The sequence below is a fragment of the Brachyistius frenatus genome, unplaced genomic scaffold (assembly GCF_029030835.1).
Source record: "Brachyistius frenatus isolate BFR_SWC_R1_liver_20210118 unplaced genomic scaffold, ASM2903083v1 Contig_12, whole genome shotgun sequence".
Classification (NCBI taxonomy): domain Eukaryota; kingdom Metazoa; phylum Chordata; class Actinopteri; family Embiotocidae; genus Brachyistius; species Brachyistius frenatus.
The window spans coordinates 4761047-4766773 of NW_027210611.1; the positions used below are offsets into that span (position 1 = coordinate 4761047).

General features: G+C 39.1%; 1 pseudogene; it reads left to right on the top strand.

The window, feature by feature from the left end:
* Positions 1-4535: 4535 nt before the first annotated feature.
* On the top strand, positions 4536-5727 carry LOC138617198 (apolipoprotein D-like; annotated as a pseudogene).

The window sequence follows — 5727 nt, forward strand, 5'->3', positions numbered from 1 at the left end:
CTAGTCCTCATTATATAAAGGATTTTATAGGGGAGGGGAGTAATTACAGTGATTCAACAGTTCTGTAACTAATTGGTGGAAAAGTGGGCTGGTTCTCCTGGTGGTATGGCAGATCCGTGGTCCTAGAACCAGAACTTTCCTGTAAAAGTGATGCAAGCTCATGATCAGAAGGCCACCGGTTCAATCCTCTTATTCAGGGTGAGAAGTCAGTAATTTGACTTTTGCATTTAACCCACGCATGACCATGGATCACATATGATACAGGGCTGCCCACTGGGAACTTATCAGTCGCACACACAGGTTCTCAACTTCCAAAACTCATCTGACATCTGCATGATCTGCCTTCAAAGTGCCTGCAGGGATTTTAAGCCTGGACCCTCAGATTACAAGTCTGATGCTCTGCTGTCTGAACTCCAGAGGCCCTGAAGCATTCTTCAAACTGAATTTTAAAAATGATTTATAAATGCCAACAAAATCCTCCAGATTATGACGTGAATTAATAAAACATGTTTGTGGTCCAAATTCACAAATATATACACAAAATTAAATTTCCAAACAGTCAATTCACAGAATAATTTGCCCATAAAAAAAGTACGATTTTAATAGTGTTTATCCTTTAGAGCAGCTATCCTGACATTTAAATATCTGAAACGTGTCACTGCTGTTTAACACTCAAAATAGTTTAAAGTAAAAACTGTCAGTTACATGCAAAGACGATGTAATGCTGTGTGCTTCCAGACAAAGCCCCCTGGTTACAAACAAGGTTCAATTAAAGAAGAAAAAGATCAAAAAGCTCAATTTCCAGCTAATACACTTCAGAGGGGAACAACTTGTTAGCTGCAGCCAGACACATCAAAGCCGGGTTGCAGCTGAGGCGCTGGGTGCTGGTCAGATGATCAAGGAAAGAACCAACCACACTGGCAGACTTGTTCCAAAGGAGAGAAATTATTATTTTTTTAAAAATGGAACCTTAAAGATGCAGAAAAATACAGACTGTAAAGGTACATTTCAGATGAAAATCTGCATCATACTTGCTTTGAACACATGGGAGTAATTAATAATGTTTTGTTTTGGAAATCAAATTTCTCTTTTGTCTTCACTTGTGGTGCTTTCAGAGTTTAGTAAACAGTGTTCAGTGCTGTGATGCGAGAGTCTGAGTTACAGTCGATGGCGCTCTTTTAAGCTCTGACTTCATGCTAACTTCCCATTCAAACACTTCAACCAGCAAATCATAGTGTACATTTTACTCTCTGCAGACACACCGAGCCAAATCTGAGAGAACACTGCACCTCCACATTTCCATTGTGCACAGACCCTCACCTGATTTTTTTTTTTTTTTTTAAACCTCCATCAGGGATTAAGTTGTTGCTAACGCTGATAAATTTGAAATTAAAAAGAAATTAAAAAGTAGTTGCCAAGTATCAAATCTAAACTGCTATTCATTTTAGGCAGGGTTTTAGCATAGTGTGTGTGGCCACCCTGAAGCCGACTATTCTCCCACAATGTAAAGCGAAAAAGGAAATGTTGTTGCAGTTGAAACAGTTCAAAATCCTGGAATACAAACAAAAAGTATCTCATTTTGTTGTCTCTCTGTGAGGATTTAATTGACTTTCCAAAGTTGCCAAACGATTCACAGCGGCTTCAGATGTACTGCATGAGACCCCGTCGATATTTTTTTGTACACTAACTTCCAAAACAGTGTGCTTGATAATTGGCGTGTGCAGTTCACACTGTAGAGAATTAGGCATTAAGTGATTTTATTTTTTTTATTTTATTTTTTTTTACCACTTGGGGGCAGCACCAGAAGCTGTGAACACTAACTGCGGAGTTGGATGGTCATTTGTACCACTGGTCTTATGAAATTTAGATTAGTGCAGCCTTGGATCTAGCGGAAGACACCAGAAGGCTTTGATATGTTTTTCACTTCAAATCAGCCATATTGTTTCAGACTCAGCGGTGCTTTTAATGTTAGTAGCTGATATGATAGTTGTGTCTCTTATTCTGAAGAACCATCCAGTTTATCTGACAATGACCTCGGACACAAAAGGAATTTCTGTTTGGATAATCAATGAAACTAACTAACCTGACTGGTGTTATGATGTTAAGCTCTCTTTGACACCTCTGTAATGTTATCAGTAACATCTGTGCTTTTATTCTTTTTGTCAAAGAGTCTGCAGAGAGAGAAGTCTTTTGGAAGCAAGAATCAAACAATACGTACACATTAACTTCTAAACTGTTCATGGGTACATATTTTCACCCCAAAAAATGAAAAATAATGAATCTATAAATCTGTCAATCAACCAACATTTCTTGTGCTTATGCTCAAAAAAGTAGTGCAGACTTTTTCACTGCATGGTTGTTTGCAAAATAAATGAGCAGGATCTAAGAAGAAAGTTGTCTTTGAACAGTTGCTATATTAGAATTTTTTTCTTTGGAGCCACCAAAAAGTTCAAAATTGTATTTTGAGTAAAAATTTAACAATCAAAAAATTACATTTAGTCCTTCTCAGGAATAACTGTCATAACTTTGCTGACCCCTTATGTGCCATCATTGGCACAAAAGAGGTGTTTTTCATCTTTAATGAACAAGTATGTCCTAAACTGATGCCACTGCCATCAAGCTATAAGCTATGCTTCGTGTTTAGTCATCACTATACTGTAAATTGTTACCTTACATGCAGGCCAATTCAAACGTCGTTTAAATGTCTGGCTCTGAATCGAAGGAAATCCACTGAACAGCATCTGTTGTTGTTTATCACAAGACTCTGTTGTTTTCAATCATTCTTCTGCTGCGTTTAAATTACATTTACACTTCCAGTGCTTTTATTGAGCAGTTTAAGTCCTGCAGCTCTCAGTCAGAGTCTGTTTTCTACATCCTTTTTGTTGATGAACCAGCAAACACTACTTCATCTTCAACCCTCTTCCAGTGCAAGTGGTTTCCGAGGCCCTCGAAGCTTTGAGTAAAAGCAGGGCACGGATTAAAGTGAGTCCAGAGGCAGGGAGAGCTGATGTGGGATCTGAGTGCCCTGTTATATCTCTCTGCACACCTGTGTGTCCTTTATTGAGAGGAGAACTTGAGGTCTATAAAAGCAGGAAGATGCAGTAAATGTTGGCTTGGACTTCGGTCTGAATATAGAAAGCCTGATGCTGGTAACGGGGCTGCAAAATCAGTTGTTGTTGTTTTTTGTCGATGTTAAGTGGTGAATGTGAAGGCAAAGACTCACACACATTAGCTGAAGCATATCTTTTCAACATAACCACAGTGTCTTAAAAAATTTCTAAAATAAATATGCTTATTGGCAAGACTTACTTGAGAAGATCAAAGAACCTAATGTTTGTATAGTAAATAGCGAGCTAACTGAACCACTAGCTGCTGGTTAGATTACCACAGCTCAAAGACACATAAACGTCTGCGGTTTTCTGGTTATGGTTGTGTAAGGGCTGCTTTTTAGCACGTTCTTAGACAGGTTCGGTGTTTTAGTGAGCTTCAGAGTTACTGCTAGTCAGATTTACTCTCATTTCAACAGAGCCAGGCCATTTGTTTTTTCCTGTTTTCAGTCTTTTTGCTAAGCTAAACAGTTGCTGGCTTTTTTTTTTTTTTTTTTTTTATCAAGTAACACTTTTTAGATTCTGCATTTGGTTAAATGAGCTAAATTTTTCTCAAATGACTTTAGGGTCTGTGGTCAGATTTTGCATTGGCGAGCTGTCCTCCCTCTTTTGCCTATTTTTCTAAAGATAACAGCTGATAGCAATCTGACTCTAACTCTGTTCTGAAATAATAAAGCTTATAAAAGACTGTGCCTGTGCAATAATTTCCTCTTTCTCAAAATAAATATGTAAAAGACATCATTTCTATGACCACAGTTCAAGAGATGAAAAAAACAACTCATTTTCAAAACAAAACAAAAAAACAGCCTCAGTGCAAATGTGGCCTCTTAAGCCCACAAAATTTTAAAATATATTTCACAGAATATGAGCTTGCTTGCATGCTCGTGTCTGCTGGCGCACCAACGCAAATCTATATTTTTATTTCACTTTAGCTCTTGCTTTTGTAAAATTGGTCCTGCTGTTTTTTGGCCTAGTTCCCTTTTTTAGAAAAAAAAATATGACTGCCTTTGAGATAAATAGACTGAGGTAAATGAATGAGATCCCTGCAGCACACACCACTACAAAGACATGATCACACCACTCACCTGAAATTGGTGAGAGGCCTATTTGAACAGTGTATCCATCTGAACAGGTGGCAACTCTCACACTCACTCCCACCTCATCACAGAGGAGGGATTTAGGAAAGTGATCAATAATGAAGCAACAGGTGTCCTGGTCCTTAAAAGACCCTCGGAAACTGGATGTTGTGCACAAAGGTAGTACAGCTGGTCACATACTGTCGAGCATGCCATGACTGTTTCTTTAAATTTCTGCTCATGTCTCCTGCTCTTTTCTTCTCTCGATGATTCTCAAACGTTTGCTTTGTGTTCTGAACTCCAGAGTAAACTGCTGTTGTCTTGTTCATTCTCTACAGGTTGAGCTAAGAAGATGAAGGCCATGCAGGTGATTTATCTGACTGCTGTTTGCTCTTGCAGCCAGCGCTCAGGTCTTGAAGTTTGGCAAATATCCCAAGGCTGCAGTTCAGGCCAACTTTGATCCAACCAAGGTGAATACGAAACATCTTATCATTACTCTGCTACTATTGGATTTTAAGCAGCATGTAAAATCACAGGTGATTAAATGTTTAGTTCCTGCTGTGATTCTTGTCCTTCCTCTGCAGTACATTGGGAAGTGGTATGAGATCAAAAAGCTGCCAACTAGCTTCCAGAAAAGTGAGTGCGGCACTGCCACCTACAGCCTGAAGAGTCCTGGAGTCATCAGAGTCCTTAACAGTGAGCTGCTGTGAGTGAACGCTGCTTAAAATGTTAACATTTTAGACTTAAGTAAATATGCTTTCACTCTTAAGAAAGGTGCTGTTTAAACTCTTTTTTTTTTTTTTTTTTTAACTGCAATTCCTCCTCACGGACCGTCCTTGTCACAGATGTTGAAATAATCATTTTCAAGGAAATTAAGTCTTTTTATTCTGTAAACTAGATTGTAATTCCACAAAAACAGCATTGTTATAGATTCCTGATCATTTCCACAAAGGTGTCTACTGCTCTTGGTTTTTCAATCCACGTTGTACAATTTACTTCTTTTTTTTTTTTTTTTTACATTTATGCTTTAGAAGTATTGAATGTCCTTGAGTAAAAGTCTGAGAATCACTAACTGATCAATTTTATACTGTTTCAAAATTCTGAAAGCAATGCCATTAATTCCATCGTCGGTTCTGCCAAGGTCAAGAACCTGAGCCTGCCAAGCTTGAGGTCTCCTTTGACAGTAAAGGAGTTTAACTCGTTACAAAAATACTCTAACATTCAAGTTCAGTCATTTATAGATACTAATACACACACACGGTCCTCCACCAGCTTTGACTCTTCAATTCGTTTCTTCCACAGACTCTCCCCCTGGTCCCTACTGGGTCCTGTCCACCGACTATGAGGGGCACTCTCTGGTCTACGGCTGCACTGACTTCGGCCTGTTCCGCATAGAGCTGTCCTGGATCCTAAGCAGGGAGCCCACCCTGCCTGAGGAGACCATCATAGAGCTGCAAACCATCCTGTCCTCCATTGAAGTCAACGTGAACAAGATGGTCCCCACCAACCGGGACGAGACTTACTGCAGTGCCATGAACCAGTAA